Here is a 19,583-nt window from a genome sequence, read left to right on the forward strand (position 1 = left end):
TAACCTAGCTGGAATAAACTTAAAAACTTTAAGAAAGCCAAGTAAAAACACTTACCAGATACTCACCAATCAGCTCCCTCTTTTTGAATGTTTAGTTTTTAATCCCGGCTCTTAATTTAAACCAATGCCCAAGATAAAGAGAGAAATACTGACCAACCAATCACTTCCCTGCTTTCCTGTGATGTCACTCCTTGTTTTTGTTGTCAGGTCCGCTGCCTCCGCTCTCGGGCCTCGCTCTGCCGCGCTCTTTATATCCTCAGGCTCCGCTCTCGCTCCCTCTCAGGTCCGCTGCCTCCGCTCTCGGGCCTCGCTCTGCCACGCTCTTTATATCCTCAGACTCCGCTCTCGCTCCCTCTCAGGTCCGCTGCCTCCGCTCTCGGGCCTCGCTCTGCCGCGCTCTTTATATCCTCAGGCTCCGCTCTCGCTCCCTCTCGGATCCGCTGCCTCTGCTCTCGGGCCTCGCTCTGCCGCGCTCTTTATATCCTCAGGCTCCGCTCTCGCTCCCTCTCAGGTCCGCTGCCTCCGCTCTCGGGCCTCGCTCTGCCGCGCTCTTTATATCCTCAGGCTCCGCTCTCGCTCCCTCTCGGGTCCGCTGCCTCCGCTCTCAGGCCTCGCTCTGCCACGCTCTTTATATCCTCAGGCTCCGCTCTCGCTCCCTCTCGGGTCCGCTGCCTCCGCTCTCGGGCCTCGCTCTGCCACGCTCTTTATATCCTCAGGCTCCGCTCTCGCTCCCTCTCGGGTCCGCTGCCTCCGCTCTCAGGCCTCGCTCTGCCGCGCTCTTTATATCCTCAGGCTCCGCTCTCGCTCCCTCTCGGGTCCGCTGCCTCCGCTCTCGGGCCTCGCTCTGCCGCGCTCTTTATATCCTCAGGCTCCGCTCTCGCTCCCTCTCGGGTCCGCTGCCTCCACTCTCGGGCCTCGCTCTGCCGCGCTCTTTATATCCTCAGGCTCCGCTCTCGCTCCCTCTCGGGTCTGCTGCCTCTGCTCTCGGGCCTCGCTCTGCCGCGCTCTTTATATCCTCAAGCTCCGCTCTCGCTCCCTCTCAGGTCCGCTGCCTCCGCTCTCGGGCCTCGCTCTGCCGCGCTCTTTATATCCTCAGGCTCCGCTCTCGCTCCCTCTCGGGTCTGCTGCCTCTGCTCTCGGGCCTCGCTCTGCCGCGCTCTTTATATCCTCAGGCTCCGCTCTCGCTCCCTCTCAGGTCCACTGCTTCCGCGGAATTCAATTGATAACCATAACTACAAACAAATCTAGTAGATTAAAAAAAACTCTCAGCCCCTCAAAATCTAGAAGTGTCTGAGAAGAAGAAAACATCTTTCAGCAGTCAGTGTAGACTATAACCTGGAGAACATTTGTCCAATAATTTCAATATCTTCAAAACTTTTGAAGGTGGAACCAAGTTACTAGCCGTGCAGCAAATATTTATGTTGCCAATGTATGATTGCTGTTTACTGGGAGCAGTTCTGGGCACCACACCTTAGGAAAGATATATTGGCCTTGGAGGGAGTGCGGCGTAGGTTTACCAGAATGACTCCAAGGGTTAAATTATGAGGCGAGGTTACACGAATTAGGGTTATATTCCCTAGAATTTAGAAGGTTATGGGGTGATTTGATTGAAGTTTTCAAGATATTAAAGGGAACACACTATTTCTGCTGGTTGGGGAGTTTAGGATTGGGGGCATAGTCTAAAATTTACAGCCAGTCCTTTCAGGAGTAAAATTAGGAAACACTTCTACACACAAAGGGTGGGGTAGAAGTTTGGAACTCTCTTCCGCAAATGGCACTTGATGCTGGATCAATTGTTAATTTAAAATCTGAGATTGGTTAACAAAAATCTATCAAAGGTATTAAGGGATATGAGCCAAAGTTAAGTCGCAGATCAGCCATGATCTCATTGAATGGCGGAACAGGCTCAAGGGACTGGATGGCCTACTCCTGTTCCTATGTTTATATCATGAAAGACCCTACTGCCATAAAATACTGGCCCTGAATTTGCGGTCAGAGGCTTCCCGTGGGGAAATGCCTCCGATTCACAAATAAAATGCCCGCATACCTGGTGGTCCTGGAGACTCGCGGTCCTGGGCCTCTCCGGGAACCCGTGGGTAGAGGCCCACGTATCCCATGCGGTTCGCAAGCGCCCCGGGGATCACGTGGGCCAGCCCAGCAAATGAAAGAAAGGGAATCCCCATTCATGCTTATGGGGATTCCGTATGTATGGAAACCCCATAATCATGAATGGGAATACCCCAAAAAGTGCATGTACATATCAAATAAATAAATGACATATTTAAAATGAATTAAAATGCCATTTAATCAAATATTTAAAACAAACATTTATTTTTTGAAAAATAAATTTAAATGTTTTAAAGGGACTAAAAATAACCTTACCTTATTATACAGGTTTTTTAATGTTTAAATGATTGAAAAAAAAATATTTTTATGTTCATTTAATTTTTACCAGGCGTAAGAATTTCATGGGCATTTGCTAGGCAGACAACTCTCCGTCCGCGGATGCCCTTTTCCCGGGGACGCATTGGATCTGTCAAGAAGATCGCAAGTTCCGGGTTTTTTTATGCATGTGCTCTGCGCAAAAACCCGGAACTTGTGTGGCCCTTACAGGCTCGTACACGTCCGTAGGGGCTGCAAATTATGGGCCATTATTTCAGCAAATAAAAGAAGGCAGCTATATTTAGTGTGTGCACATGATTTGTTCCAAGGCCAATGCTATTCAGTATTTAGCCACTAGAAGGCGCACATTAGCTGGCTTACTTCCAACTTCCTTTGTTCTCGACTTCCTGCCCCCCTGTAACCCCCCCCTCCACCCCACAAGGGAATGCTTAAAATCCACTCAGCACACTTCTGATAACACAGCTGAAATAAGTTGAAATCCGCATGAAAACCCAGAACTTGTGTGGCCCTTACAGGCCGAAAATCACCAAAGCGTACAAGAGCATAGGCCTTACACTAAACATCCGTAAGACAAAGGTCATCTACCAACCTGACCCCACCACACAGTACTGCCCCCCGATTATCAAAATCCAGGACAAGGCCTTGGACAATGTGGACTACTTTCCATACCTCGGGAGCCTACTGTTAAAAAGGGCAGACGTCGATGACGAAGTCCAACACCGCCTTCAGTGTGCCAGTGCAGCCTTCGGTCGCCTGAGGAAGAGAGTGTTTGAAGACCAGGACCTCAAACCTGGCACCAAGCTCATGGTCTACAGAGCAGTAGTGATACCTGCCGTCCTGTATGCCTCAGAGACATGGACCATGTACAGCAGGCACCTCAAAGCACTGGAGAGGTACCAGCAATGCTGCCTCCGCAAGATCCTGCAAATCCATTGGCAGGATAGGCGCACCAACGTCAGTGTTCTCGCTCAGGCCAACATCCCCAGCATCGAAGCTTTGACCACGCTTGATCAGCTCCGATGGACGGGTCACATCGTCCGCATGCCCGATACGAGACTCCCAAAACAAGTGCTCTACTCTGAGCTCCGACGTGGCAAGAGAGCCCCAGGTGGGCAGAGGAAACGCTTCAAGGACGCCCTCAAAGCCGCCTTGAAAAAGTGCAACATCCCCACCGACACCTGGGAATCCCTGGCCCAAGACCGCACAAAGTGGAAGAGAATTATCCGGGAAGGCGCCGAATAGCTCGAGTCTCTTCGCTGTGAGCAAGCGGAAGCCAAGCACAAACAGCGGAAGGACCCAAGCACCCCGCCCACCTGCCCCTTCAACCACCGTCTGCCCCACCTGTGACAGAGACTGTAGGTCCCGCATTGGACTCATCAGTCACCTGAGAACTAATTTTTAATGTGGAAGCAAGTCATCCTCGGTTCCGAGGGACTGCCTAAGCAGAAGAAATCGTGAATGGGAATACCCTAAAAAATACATGTACATATCAAATAAATAAATTACATATTTAAAATGAATTAAAATATTTAAAACAAAAATTAAATTTTTTGAAAAATAAATTTAAACGTTTTAAAGGGACTTAAAATAACCTTACCTTATTGTACATGTTTTTTTAATGTTTAAATGATTGAAAAAAATTATTTTTATGTTCATTTAAACTTTTTTACCAGGCGTAAGATTTTCATGGGCATTTGCTAGGCAGACAACTCTCCGTCCGCAGATGCCCTTTTCCCGGGGACGCATTGGATCTGTCAAGAAGATCGCAAGTTCCGGGTTTTTTACGCATGCGCTCTGCGCGAAAACCCAGAACTTGTGTGGCCCTTACAGGCTCGTACACGCCCGTAGGGGCTGCAAATTATGGGCCATTATTATTTTAGCAAATAAAAGAAGGCAGCTATATTTATTTAGTGTGTGCACATGATTTGTTCCAAGGCCAATGCTATTCAGTATTTAGCCACTAGAAGGTGCACATTAGCTGGCTTACTTCCAACTTCCTTTGTTCTCGACTTCCTGCCACCCCCCCCCACGAGGGAATGCCTAAAATCCACTCAGCACACTTCTGATAACACAGCTGAAATAAGGTATTCACCAGGTGAAGACTTAAAGCATGAAACTGCATTCACCACTCTTGGGTCACAGCAGAGTTGCCCATTATTTTACTTGGAGAAAGCAGCAGGAGTGCTATTCCCTTTCAAAATAATGTCACTCATTTCATAAATGGTCTGCTGCTGGAAACTTTGCACGTGGGGGGAGGGGAAGACATTTAACATTAATATCTCAGCGGAGGAAGTGATCGCCATGCAAACATTAGAATAATTGCATTGAAAGCAGATGATACAATTACGTAGACAATACAGCAACAAAAATGAGCTAAGTTGCGTTTCAATTTCAAGATTTTTGCCTTTTATGTATACATTATAGTTTCAAGTACCCATAGGCTACAATTTACAATTTTAGAGTTGAGGTGAACTGGAGTAGTATGCCTCGGGGCTAAGTCTACCCTTTTACAGTAAAATTATTACTGGGTAGATTATAAGATGCTACCGTCACATCAGAAGACACAATATTAGCCACACAAGACACCACTCATAGGTTAATCTAATCTGATTTATTTATAAGTAGAAGAAGCAAGCAATACTTGTGAGGTATTAAACAACACAATATGGTATTTGAGGTTTGGAGACAGTTTACAAGAGTTAACCAAACAAGCAAACCAACTAGTTGAACCAGTTTCTCTGTAGGCCTTCTTAATAACCTTGAGATGAAAGGCTTCTTAGAAAGAAGTATGCGATCTTGTTCTTCAGCAAAAACAACAGTCTTTGAAGGAATTACGAAAGCACGACTTTAAGGGGTTTGGTATATCCATATGCTTCATGGGCAGATGACTGAACTGTTCAAAACATGTTTTGTTATTTCTAATAATTCTTTTGAAATTCTTTGAAATTCAGCCTGTCAAGCAGAAGTGATTGGCTGAACAATACATCATTACTTATAACCTTTAAACACAAAGTCACGAAGATGACCACATGGGATGTTGACGAGGACAGTAAATATACAGCACCTAGGTTGGGCATTTCAAAATGCTCAATTCCCACCCTGGTTCAAGGTACCCTTACAGCATTGATTTCTAATCAAATTCTTCTTTCTGAGGTTGAGACAACACTAACTGCCATGTTACTGTGCCTTGGAATGTTTTACTAGGTTAAAGTTGCTGTATAAACACAAATTGGTGTTGTTGAAGGCACAGCTTCCATTTTGAAAAAAACTGAATTCCCTCCCAATGCCTCTCACTTCCATTTACATTCCTTCCTGATGCCTCACTCCCATTTACATTTCCCCCCTCCCCAGCGCTGTTGTCTCCTGCTTACATTGCCAGTATTGGCACTGTCTATCAGACAATGGCTAAAATCAGAAACTGGTGGTACAAGGCCCGCAGAAGAGCCAGGCATTGAAACTTACCCACGATGATCGGGAACAACTAGGGAGTTGTTATCTCAGACGCTCCCAGAAAACATTCATGCTTTAGTGGGGTCGGAATGTTCATTTCTGTTGGGTGAGAAACAGAGTTAACGTTTCAGGTTAATGGCATATTGGAGGTCAACTGGTGAGGTCTGCTGAAAGGGAGAGGCAGGTAGGTTACTATAAGAAGGGAACTACAGGCCCCATGTACACAATGGACCAAAACCAAGGGTAGACAGCCCGTTAACAAGGACTGAGTCCTCATTTACTAATTTTCTTGTTCATGAGGAGGGAACTGAAGTTAGTTGAAGTAAGTGTTGTTTTCAAATCCCTCCATGGCCTCGCCCCTCCCTATCTCTGTAATCTCCTCCAGCCCCACAACCCACCGAGAGATCTACACTCCTCGAATTCTGACCTCTTGAACATCCCTGATTTTAATCGTTCAACCATTGGTGACCGTGCCTTCAGGCCCCAAGCTCTAGAATTCCCTCCCTAAACCTCTCCGCCTCCCTACCTCTCTCTCCTCCTTTAAGACGCTCCTTAAAACCTGCCTCTTTGACCGAGCTTTTGATCATCTGCTCTAATATCTCCTTACGTGGCTCGGTGTCAAACTTTGCTTTATAACGCTCCTGTGAAGCGCCTTGGGACGTTTTACTATGTTAAAGGCGCTATATAAATACATGTTGTTGTTGAAGTGAGCTATTGTTATAGCTGTTACTCAGTACATGCTCTTTCTGTCTGTATCTGGCCTTACGAAAGAGTGAATCCGTTCACTTGCTGAAAGATTGGAGAAGTGCTCATTAGGCACGTGCAAAGAACCCAATATCCAGTTCAGACCACAAGGGGGTCCTATTGTTACAACATTGGGCTGCACTATTGTACAATTAGATATTGGGCAGTACAGCTGAACTTGCAAATGTAAGAAACGCAGCCTCTGCTTACAGAAGTGCATAGCACCATCAAATCCAAGAGAATATCTAAGATAGACCCAACATTTGTAGCAGTCTCCAAGAAAGAAAGTTTGTTCTGACTGCCCTTGGATATTTCCACATGTAGGTGACTGCAGGTCAGATGTGTGTACGCTGTTGCCTGCAGTTTTATCATGTAGAAGTAACTTTAGTGCTTGCTTCACATTGGTTACAATTATACAGCTAATACAAACCAAAGCCGTGCAAGACCACTTCCCAATGGCGGCCTCACGACTCTTGATTAAATTCGATTTGGACAACTTTATGTGGGAATTACGTCACGCAATACGTTTATGCAAAGCCAAAACTACACTTCATTGACACGAAATCTGAACTATGACTGGCCTATTAGATGTCAACTGACCCTCCCCAATCCATACAAAGAAAGGGCAGGAAAAGGCCATTCGGTCCATCCACGGTCCAAACGCCTGTCCCTTCCAGACAAGGTGCATCCTACACGCACTATCAACGCCTCCCCCACACTCACAACCACCACCATGCAATCACTATGAAGGGGCAAATTCAGGGCGGGGGGGGGAACTGGCCAATTTAGGGAAAAAAACTGGGAAATTCCTCTCTGACCCTCAAAGACAATCTAAGCAAACTGCAGGAGACTGCAGTTGCTCATGTCAATAATTACAGCTAAGCTTCACCTACCTTCAATAACTTGAGATGTCCTTGACTCTCAGCAGCTTTTTGAAGGGCTGCAAGGAAGCCAATAATTGGTGCATATTTTGATAATCCTGTGAAAAGAAACTATGATGAAATATGTCATTCATCAGACTCTGTATTTAACTACATATACTGTATTGCCTGCTCCTGTGTTTTTACCTTGTATTGTATATAGTGCACCGCCCCCTTTCTCCCCATTGGGTGTGTCGGCTCCGCCCATACCTGGCTCTACTTAAGACAAGCCCAGGCTTGTCTTGCAGCAGAACAGCAGAATGCTAGGTGAAGACACAGGCGTCTTTCTTTGCTAATAAAAGCCTAGTTTTATCCAGTTAACTTTGAGCCTTGAAGTTATTGAGGCACATCAATTTTATTAGCAAACTTTCAACGATGGATCAACTTTTGAAACCGGAACGCTTGGATTTGGACCCGCATGCTTCGGATGCATCGGCACGGTTTGGACACTGGTTCCAGTGCTTGGAATTTTTTATGGCCAACTCCGAAGCCGTCACAGCCTCTAGAGCCACCGGAGATGTGAAACTCGGGATCCTGCAGAATCGGGTAAGCCACCGGGTTTTTCCACTCATCCAAGACGCCGCCACCTACCTGGATGCCTGCAACACCCTAAAGGCCCACTATCAGCGGCCTACCAACGAGGTGTACGCCAGGCATCTGCTTGCTACCTGCACACAGCGACCCGGAGAGTCGCTAGAGGACTTTCTAGTCACCCTAAAAGTGCTTGGCAAAGACTGCAAATGCAAAGACGTGAAAGCCACGGTATACACACACGAGCTTATTCGGGATGCCTTTATCGCAGGCCTTAGCTCTAATTACATCCGGCAGAGACTGCTAGAGAAAACGGGCCTAGACCTGACACAGACTGTGGACACAGCGCGATCGCTGGATGTGGCTCAGAAGAACTCTGACTCCTACTCTTCAGGCTGCGCGGCCCACGCCGCCTCGTACGCACCAAGGGCGCCGCCATGTTGGAAGACATCTTCCCCGCCCGGTAGCCCAACACCGTCGGGGCCCTGCTCTCCCCCCAGAAACCCTACGACCGCCGCGACGCATCGGGGCCCCAAATGCTACTTCTGCGGGCAGCCGAAGCACACCAGGAACCTGTGCCCGGCGAAAGGCACCACCTGCTGTAAGTGCGGTAAGAAGGGGCACTTTGGGAAGGTGTGCAGAGGGAACCCCGCAGGCAAACCCGCCACCGCTGCGTGCGCGCCGTGGGAGCGGCCATCTTGGACGCCATCTTGTCCGACCTCGTGGGGTCCGCCATGTCGCGAGCAGACATCGTGGACGCCATCTTACCCAGCCTCGTGTGGCCCACCATCTTGCCCCGATCAGGGCCCTACAGTGGCGTCGATCACAGTGGACCAGTCCAGACCGCACCCACTATCCAAATCGATGGTGGACATCGAGGTAAACGGGTGCAAGGTTAAATGTTTAATTGACAGCGGGAGCACGGAGAGCTTCATTCACCCTGGTCTGGTACAACGACTCTCTCTAACTATAGTCCCTACTCAGGGCACGATCTCTATGGCCGACAAAACCCAGATATCGACTATTGCGGGTTACTGCGCGGTCCGATTGTCTGTTAAAGGCACTGTATATAATAATTTTAAACTGTTAATTATGAAGGATTTATGTGTGAGCGTGATCTTGGGCCTGGATTTTCAGTGCCACCACCAAAGCATCACGCTCAATTTCGGTGGGACCCAGCCGCCCCTCACAGTGTGCGGTCTGGCTACCCTGAAGGTAAAGCCGCCTTCGCTATTCGCGAACCTTACCCCTAACTGCCGGCCAATAGTGACCAAAAGCAGGAGGTACAGCTGGGAGGACAGGCGGTTTATCACGACCGAGGTAGACAGGCTCCTGAGGGAGCGCATTATTGAACGCAGCAACAGCCCGTGGCGCGCCCAAGTGGTGGTGGTGAGGGGTAGCGAGAAGAAGCGGATGGTGATTGACTATAGTCAAACAGTCAACATCTATACCCAACTAGACGCCTACCCGCTACCCCGCATATCCGAGATGGTGAACCAAATTGCCCAATACCGGGTGTTCTCCGCTATCGACCTCAAGTCAGCGTACCACCAGCTCCCTATCAGACCAGAGGACCGTTCGTATACCGCCTTCGAGGCAAACGGACGCCTCTACCAGTTCCTCAGAGTCCCCTTTGGGGTGATGAATGGGGTCTCGGTCTTTCAGAGGGAGATGGACCGCATCGTCGATGACCACCACTTGCAGGCAACCTTCCCCTATCTCGACAACGTCACCATCTGCGGCCACAACCAACAGGACCACGACTCAAACCTCGCGAGGTTTCTGAAAACCGCACAAAAACTCAACCTCATTTACAACGAGGACAAGTGCGTTTTCAACACCACGCGCCTCTGCATACTAGGCAGCGTGGTGGAGAATGGGGAAATCGGACCAGACCCCGACCGATTGCGCCCCCTACGGGAGCTGCCCCTGCCCAACACTCCCAAAGCCCTGAAAAGGTGCCTGGGGTTATTCTCGTATTATGCCCAATGGGTCCCTAACTACTCCGATAAAGCCCGCCCCCTCTTGAAAGCATCCTCTTTCCCGCTCTCTGCTGAGGCCCATGCTGCCTTCAAAAGCATTAAGCAGGATATTGAGCGGGCCACGCTACAGGCAGTGGATGAGAACACTCCCTTTCAAGTGGAAAGTGATGCGTCTGACTTTGCCTTGGCGGCCACCCTCAACCAGGCGGGGCGGCCCGTAGCTTTCTTCTCGAGGACCCTACAGGGGCCCGAGATCAGACACTCCTCCGTGGAAAAGGAGGCCCAAGCCATCGTGGAGGCAGTGCGCCACTGGCGGCACTACCTAGCCGGCAAACGCTTCACCCTACTTACCGACCAGCGGTCGGTAGCGTTTATGTTCAATAATAAACAGAGGGGGAAGATTAAAAATGATAAGATTCTTAGGTGGCGGATCGAGCTCTCCACCTTCGAGTACGACATCATATACCGGCCGGGGGCCCTTAACGAATCCCCCGACGCCCTCTCACGAGGGATGTGTGCCAACACCACCGGGGATCGGCTACAGACCCTCCACAACGACCTCTGCCACCCAGGAGTCACACGGCTGTTCCACTTCATAAAGTCCCGCAACTTACCCTACTCGATTGAGGAAGTTCGGTCTCTGACCAGGAACTGCCGCACTTGCGCTGAGTGCAAGCCTCGGTTCTACCGCCCTGATAGAGCCCACCTAATCAAAGCTACACGGCCCTTTGAGCGGCTTAGCTTAGATTTCAAGGGCCCCCTCCCGTCCGTCGACCGCAATGTTTACTTCCTGAACATTGTGGACGAATACTCCCGTTTCCCATTCGCCTTCCCCTGCCCAGACATGACCAGCGCCACGGTCATTAAATGCCTCAACAGCCTGTTCTGCCTGTTCGGTATGCCAAGCTATATCCACACGGATAGGGGGGCGTCCTTCATGAGTGAAGAGCTACGCCAGTACATGCTGTCCAAGGGGATTGCCACAAGCCATACCACCAGCTACAACCCCCGGGGTAACGGTCAGGTGGAGCGAGAGAACGGGACAGTATGGAGGGCAGTCACTCTAACTCTAAGGACCAAGGGCCTCCCTATCTCCCGCTGGCAGGAAGTCCTCCCAGATGTGCTCCATTCAATACGGTCACTATTGTGTACCGCCACTAATGCCACGCCTCATGAGTTAATGTTTGTGTTTCCCCGGAAATCCACCTCAGGCGTATCCATACCGTCATGGCTCTCCACCCCAGGTCCGGTACTTTTGCGGAAGCATGTGAGGGGCCACAAGACGGACCCTCTCGTGGAGCCAGTGCACCTGCTCCACGCCAACCCACAATATGCGTATGTCCGGCACGCCGACGGACGGGAGGACACTGTGTCCATAAAAGACCTCGCCCCAGCCGGTAACAACAGCAACAACGACAACGACTACAACAACAACAGCAACAACGACAACAACCACAACAACTATTACCCACCCACTCCACCCACTATTCTTTCATCACCCCCGGAAGAACACCAGCCAACGGTACCCCCACCACCTACTCCTTCAACAACCCCGGTGGCGCCCCCGGCAGAGACCCAGGAGGTCACCTGGGACACCCAGCCGGCACCCGCGGCACCGCAACCGTTACGTCGGTCACAGAGGACTATCACACCCCCGGACAGACTAAATCTGTAGAAGGGGTGAATGTGATGAAATATGTCATTCATCAGACTCTGTATTTAACTACATATATTGTATTGCCTGCTCCTGTGTTTTTACCTTGTATTGTATATAGTGCACCGCCCCCTTTCTCCCCATTGGGTGTGTCGGCTCCGCCCATACCTGGCTCTACTTAAGACAAGCCCAGGCTTGTCTTGCAGCAGAATGCTAGGTGAAGACACAGGCATCTTTCTTTGCTAATAAAAGCCTAGTTTTATCCAGTTAACTTTGAGCCTTGAAGTTATTGAGGCGCATCAGAAACACTCCTTGGCTTCAACCTCATTTTACATTTTTGTATTTTATACGGAGGCCCAAGTAGTTCTCCCTTGGCTATCGAGCTTAAATAAGCCATCAGCGGAACACAATGTACTCGCATCATCATTTTAACAAACCTCAATCATATCTGTGTGAAGTCTACATTTCTCCAATGAAAAAAGCCCCAGATCCTTTGAGGCTGTCCTATCATTCCGGTGACCCTCCTCTGGACTTCCCCCAGGACCTCCATCCACAACCCGACTGGTTCGCAATCCTTATTCTCCGTGTAATCTCCTGAGTTTTACAGCCACTGTGTTGAAAGTTGCGTTGATGCCATCCGTCTGGCATTGCCAGCAGCTGTTAGCAAGAAAGCACAGGCATTAACAGCTTGAGTCTGTGCTAATGAAGCACTAAAAACAATAATTTGGGAGCGGGTCCTGCTTGTTGTGTTTGGTCCACGAATTAAATATTAATGGGGAATAATTGACAAATGATATGGTGCTTTGGGGTTTGATTTTAAACTGGATAAATGACATGCCAACGATCAGTCATTTCAACCACTGGCCTTTGAGGGGCGTTGTCCCTTTATAAGCAAATTGCTGCCGCAGCCCTAAATGTTACAGCCGTATCGTGTCCAATTTTAAAGCAAAATGTGAAATAAAATGATTCATACAGATAAGACTCTTTCAGGGAGGCACGGTGGCATAGTGGTTAGCACTGTTGCCTCACAGCGCCAGGGACCCGGGTTCAAATTTGGCCTCGGGCGACTGTCTGTGTGGAGTTTGCACATTCTCCCCGTGTTTGCGTGGGTTTCCTCCAGGTGCTCCGGTTTCCTCCCACAGTCCAAAGATGTGTAGGTTAGGTTGATTTGGCTATTATAAATTGACCCTTAGTGTTAGGGGATTAAATACATGGGGTTACGGGGATAGGGTGGGATATGTGTCAGTGCAGGCTCGATGGGCCGAAATGGCCTCTATCTGCACTGTAGATTCTGTGATTCTGTGATTCACTGCCTGGCTTTCCTTCACACCGGCTGTGGGGCTGGGACAGCAGCGTCACGCGGTGTGAAGGCAGAAACACAAATTATTTTTTAAGCTGCTGTTCCTTTTTCCTAAACGGCGAGGCTGTTTGACATTGGTTGGTTTAGTTTTGCACGAAAATAGAATGTGTTAAAGACACATCAGTCAACAACTGGATCACATTGATGCATCATTCACAGTTGGGTTATCAATGGGGATTCATAATTAACATGATATAGCTAATTAAAATGAGCGGTACGGGGCTCGTATATTGTAAATCCTTCGTGTTATATATTTATAATATATTTAAATTATACACCGGCAACGTTTACAAAAGCTGTTACTTTGGGAAAATAAGTACTGCCGGGAAGGTGGAGTTGAGATAGAGGATCAGCCATGATCTCATTGAATGGTGGAACAGGCTCGAGGGGCCGAATGGCCTTCTCCTGCTCTTATTTCTTATGTTCTCAATTGGTGGGAATGGAAGATGAACCATATACTGAACACTTACAAAATACTCTCGTGTTTAAAAAAAATGTATATAATACTGTTCTCTAAAGTCGAGGAAGGATTCACATCCAGGTGGCTCTGGGCACTGATTTATTCAACAACTTTATTATTCGGGTTCTCAGAATTAGCAGGTTCAAATATAATACTCAAAAAAAATCCCTCAGGCAGCGCTGTTTACTTCTGATCAAGGGCCTATCCCCGAATCATTGACGGCCCTGTCCCTCTCCACCTCTGTTGCCTCTCTCTCTCTCTCTACTGCTGCTGAGAGCCTCCAGCAATTTCTGTTTGTGTTTCAGATTTCCGGCAACTGCGGGTTTTTTGATTCCCCCCGCCCCCCCCCCCCTTTACTTTCCCACACTCCTACTTCTCAAACTATTTACCCAACTTCCTGGGTTAAAAAAAAACGGACTCAAATCTGACCCACGTGGGTCTTTCTGTTCGGGGAAGTATGTGGCGCGGTAACTTCCCACCTTTTGATTCTGGCCTTTATATTTTTCAGAAGGCTAGGTTTAGAAATTCGTTTCGGGCGATGACGCAAAGCGGGCGGTATCGGATCGGCCGCCCGTTATACGCAGCGCCTGACATTCGGTTTCATTGCAACGGAACGGAATATCAGGCGCTGCGTGTAATGGGCGGCCAATCCGATACCGCCCGCTTTGTGCCACCGCCGGAGACTAATTTCTAGGCCTATGTTTACAGGTCCATGATAACAGCTCAGAGAGTTGCCACTGACATCTGATGGCGTGTCCTGACCAACATTCCTCCCTCAACCCCCCCAAAATAGCTGGTCATTCACCATGAGGGAGAGGAATGGAAGGAAGGCTTCCCCTGGGGTCGCTATGTGTTTCTAACATTTTACATTTATTTCCTCTGGCCCCTACATGTTTAAATCATCCTGAATATACTTTCCCTCTGGTTGCTATGTGCCAACAACATGGTAAATATATTTCCTCTAATAACTGCTCTGTGTTAGCAACATTAGGAGATATATGACCTCTGGTGGCTGTGCAAACAATATCATACTTACAGTTCCTCTGGTTATTCATTTCTAGTGAATTTGTAACAGTTTACGATTTCATTTGAAACATGAAACAAGTGAAATCTACACAAAAGCAATGTTGCTAAACAGAGAGACCGGCGGAATTCTTATCCAATGTTTTGTTTGAATGCCGCTTTTTGCTATGTTACAGCACTCGCTTCAACAATAATTCGCTGGTTGTGAAGCGTTTGGAGACGTTTTTGCAGAAGGTCGCTGTATAAATATTGGCTTTTGTGTAACAGCTTCACAGAGACCTCATCAAAAATAAAAGGCCAGCAGCCAGGAGATATTAGGAGGGTGACCAACTTGGTCAAAGTGTGGGTTTAAAGTAGCTCCTAAAGGAGGAGGGAGATGGAGAGACGGGGGTGGGTGGATGGTGGTTGGGGAGGGAATTCCAGAGTGGGGCAAAGGAAAGGTGGGATGGGAAAAAGGTCAGAGTGGGTGGAATGGAATGGGAGAGGGGTTGGTTTGCAGAGGAACATAGGAACAGGAGGAGGCCATTGAGCCCCTCGAGCCTGTTCCGTCATTCAATGAGATCGTGGCTGATCTGCGACCTAACTCCTCCTTTGGTTAACAAAAATCTATCAATCTCAGATATAAAATTAACAATTGATCTCGCATCAATTGCCATTTGCAGAAGAGAGTTCCAAACTTCTACCCCATCCTTTGTGTGCAGAAGTGTTTCCTAATTTCACTCCTGAAAGGTCTGGCTCTAATTTTCAGGCTATGTCCCCTAGTCCTAGACTCCTCAACCAGCGGAAATAGTTTCTCTCTATCCCATCTGTTCCCTTTAATATCTTGAAAACTTTGATCAAATCATCCCTTAACCTTCTAAATTCTAGGGAATATAACCCTAGTTTGTGTAATTTCTCATAATTTAACCCCTGAAGTCCGGGTATCATTCTGGTAAACCTATGTTGCACCCCTTATATCCTTCTTAAGGTGTGGTGCCCAGAACTGCTCACAGTACTCCAGGTGTGGTCTAACCAGAGTTTTGTATAGCTGCAGCATAACCTCTACTCTCTTGTACCCGCCCACATCTTTACCTCTGGTGTCCCCCAAAGATCTATCCTTGGCCCCCTCCTACTTCTCATCTACATGCTGTCCCTTGGCGACATCATCCGAAAACACAGCATCAGTTTCCACATGTACGCTGATGACGCCCAGCTCTACCTCACTGCCACTTCTCTCGACCCCTCCACGGTCTCTAAATTGTCAGACTGCTTGTCCGACATCCAGTTCTGGATGAGCAGAAATTTTCTCCAATTAAATATTGGGAAGACCGAAGCCATTGTTTCCGGTCCCCGCCACAAACTCCGTTCCCTAGCCATTGATTCCATCCCTCTCCCTAACATCTGTCTGAGGCTGAATCACACTGTTCGCAACCTTGGTGTCATATTTGACCCTGAAATGAGCTTCCGACCACATATCTATGACATAACCAAGACCACCTATTTCCACCTTCATAACATTGCCCATCTCCGCCCTTGCCTCAGCTCAACCGCTTTGCTGAAACCCTCATCCATGCCTTTGTTACCTCTAGACTTGACTATTCCAATGCACTCCTGGCTGGCCTCCCACGTTCTATCCTATGTAAACTTGAGGTCATCCAAAACTCGGCTGCCCGGGACCCCGTGCTCGCTGACCTACATTGGCTCCAGGTGAAGCAACGCATTGATTTCAAAATTCTCATCCTTATTTTCAAATCCCTCCATGGCCTCGCCCCTCCCTATCTCTGTAATCTCCTCCAGCCCCACAACCCCCCCCCCCCCGAGATATCTGCGCTAATTCTGCCCTCTTGAGCATCCCTGATTATAATTGCTCAACCTTTGGTGGCTGTGCCTTCTGTTGCCTGGGCTCTAAGCTCTGGAATTCCCTGCCTAAACCTCTCCGCCTCGCTACCTCTCTTTCCTCCTTTAAGATGCTCCTTAAAACCTACTTCTTTGACCAAGCTTTTGGTCATCTGCCCTAATTTCTCTTTATGTGGCTCGGTGTCAAATTTTTTGTCTTATAATACTCCTGTGCAGCGCCTTGGGACATTAAAGGTGCTATATAAATACAAGTTGCTGTTGTTGTTGTTATTCTAGTCCTCTAGATATAAAGGTCAGCATTCCATTAGCCTTTTTGATTATTTTCTGTACCTGTTCATGAAATTATAATGATCTATGTACCTGAACCCCCAAGTCTCTTTGGACCTCCACTGTTTTTAGCTTTTCACCATTTAGAAAGTACCCTGTTCTATCCTTTTTAGGTCCAAAGTGAATGACCTCACATTTGCCTACATTGAAATCCATTTGCCACAGTTTTGCCCCATTCACTTAATCTATCGATATCCCTTTGTAATTTTATGCTTTCACCTACACTGCCTACAATGCTGCCTATCTTTGTGTCATCGGCAAATTTGAATATATGACTCTATGCCATCATCTAAGTTGTTAATAAATACTGTGAATAGTTAAGGCCCCAACACAGATCCCTGCGAGACACCACTTGTCACCTCCTTCCAATTTGACTACTTGCCCATTATCCCTGCTGCCTGTCTCCTGCCGCTCAGCCAATTTCCTAACCAGGTCAATAATTTGCACTCAGTTCCGTGGGCTTCTACCTTAGTTAACAGTCTCTTATGAGGGACTTTATCAAATGCCTTCTGGAAGTCCATATAAATAACATCCATAGACATTCCCCTGTCCACTACTTTAGTCACCTCCTCAAAAAAATTCAAGCAGGTTTGTCAGGTATAATCTATCTTTCACAAATCCATGCTGGCTCTCCCTGATCAGCTGAAAAATGTTCAAGGTGTTCAGTCATCCTATCTTTAATTATAGACTCTAGCAAAATTTCCCGACAACAGATGTTGGGCTAACTGGTCTATAATTCCCTGGTTTCCCTCCCTCGCCATTTCGCGAAGTGGAAGGCCATTGGAAGATTTAAACACTAGGATGAGAAATGCAAGTATTAGTTGAATTCCTTCCTCTAGCCGTACACATTCCTTCCTCTAGGCTAACAGCGTGCCCCCTTCTGCAATCTATTGATTTCTCAGCTCACGGTATTGTGTTGTTGTCTGAGACGGCACACAGCTCAATGCAACTGTGACGATGCGGAACAGTCTGCAATTTGCGCCGTTTCTCCGCAGTTCGTGCTTTGACGTAGCCTGAATCCTTCTGATAACACCCACACCGATCCACTAGCAGCCACTTCACTCAGCAGACCGAGATACTCATTTGGGGACTTTCCATGGCACTGGAGACTTTGGATTCGCTGCCACGCGACTCCCCCTCCTGAGCAGTGTTCCCAGCCAGAAAGTTCTGGCTGCGGCTTCGGGTCCTGCTCATCTGATAGTTGAATAGCTTGAAAAGAGGCAGAAGTTGTCATGTTCTGGGTAGGAGAACAGTGATTCACGGTAATCAATGTGTGTGTTTGTTTTAACACCCAAGAAATTCTGACGGCCAGGAAGGATGTCCTAGCTCTGTTTGTAAAGCGTGTAACTTCATCCAAGATAAACATACATTTGATCTAATAATTAAGCCTATCAGGAATGTAGCCCAATCCAGTATAAATTACCTACTTTCATGTTCGCGTTGAACGATGCCGCTGCCTGTGGTTGGCGAGATTCTCTCCACTGTTTGCAAACCAGCTTGTGTTTGTTGGGTGTTGCTAGGTGCGTCAGAACTCGTGTTTGGGACCAGCTCCCAATGGCCGTGTCTTGGTCTGGCTGAGTCTGGTGTCTCGGAGGGCCCCGTGCTGTTACTGGGGTCTGGGTGCTCCGGCTGTGCTTGTTGTCCCCTGGGCAGGCTCAGTGTGGACTCGGTGTTTATCTCTGGCCCCTTCGGATGCTCTTTCAAACTTGGGCTCCCTCTCTCTTTGTACAGTCTCAGTCTTAAGGTCCTGTCGTTCTGGGTGTCAGTTATGGGGTCCTATCACTTTTTTGTTTTTTCTCTCTCCGTCCAGGGGTCCTGTACTTGTTGAATTATCAGTCTAGGGGTCCTACCTGCCTGAGTGTGGCCTCAGATTAAGGTGTCTTTTTGTGGTCTCTCAGCTATTTCCATAGTCCAACTGCTGTTTTTACTCTTCTGATTCTTCTCTGTGACAGAGATGTATCCTAGATGGTATTTCTTTCAATTCTTGAACTTCTTCTCTATGTCTCCTGCAAGTTTAAGCAACAACTGCCTCTTCTTACCTTCATCCTTAGTCCTTCTTTCTTTCTCAACATTCTTGGCCTCACTATCTCCTCTGTCATTCCTGCATTGCTAAACCTGCCTTCCAAAGTGTCAGCTGTGGCTCAGCTGGTAGCACATTTGCCTCGGAGTCAGAAGGTTGTGGGTTCAAGTCCCACTCCATGGTACTTGAGCATATAAAGCTAGGCTGACACTCTAGTGGAGTGCTGAGGGAGTGCTGCACTGTCAGAGGTGCTGTCTTTCAGATGAGATGTTAAACCAAGGCCCCCATCTGCTCTCTCAGGTGGATGTAAAAGATCTCACAGCCACTATTTCGAAGAAGAGCAGTGGAATTAGCCCTGGTGACCTGGCCAAAATTTATCCCTCAACAACAAAAACATTATCTGGTCATCATCACATTGCTGTTTGTGGGAGCTTGCTGTGTGCAAATTGGCTGCCACATTTCCCACATTACAACAGTGACTACACTTCAAAAACAGTACTTCATTGGCTTTAAAGTGCTTTGAGATGTCTGGTGGTGGTGAAAGGCGCTATAGAAATGCAACTCTTTCTTTCCAAAGCTTGATTTCCTCTTTCATGCAAGACATTCCCTTTCTGCTCACAGAGACAGCACCCAGAGAGAGAGGGTGAAATTTGGAGAGACTCAGGGAGAAAAATGATCTGAAGTTCCCATAGAGAGATGTATAATCCCTCAAACAAAGAAAGAGCAATCACCAGAGACACAGGACCCTCTTTCTCTGGCATCACTCAATTACCCTCTATGCTGTCCTTATAATAATCAATCTCAAGGTCTTTTAAATGATTCCCTCTTTCTGGAGGCCTCTACATCACTCCTGGGCTCGGGGGGGGGGGGTCT

This window comes from Somniosus microcephalus, chromosome 22 (assembly GCF_052327205.1).
Source record: "Somniosus microcephalus isolate GS21.2 chromosome 22, FLI_Smic_1.0, whole genome shotgun sequence".
Classification (NCBI taxonomy): Eukaryota; Metazoa; Chordata; class Chondrichthyes; order Squaliformes; family Somniosidae; genus Somniosus; species Somniosus microcephalus.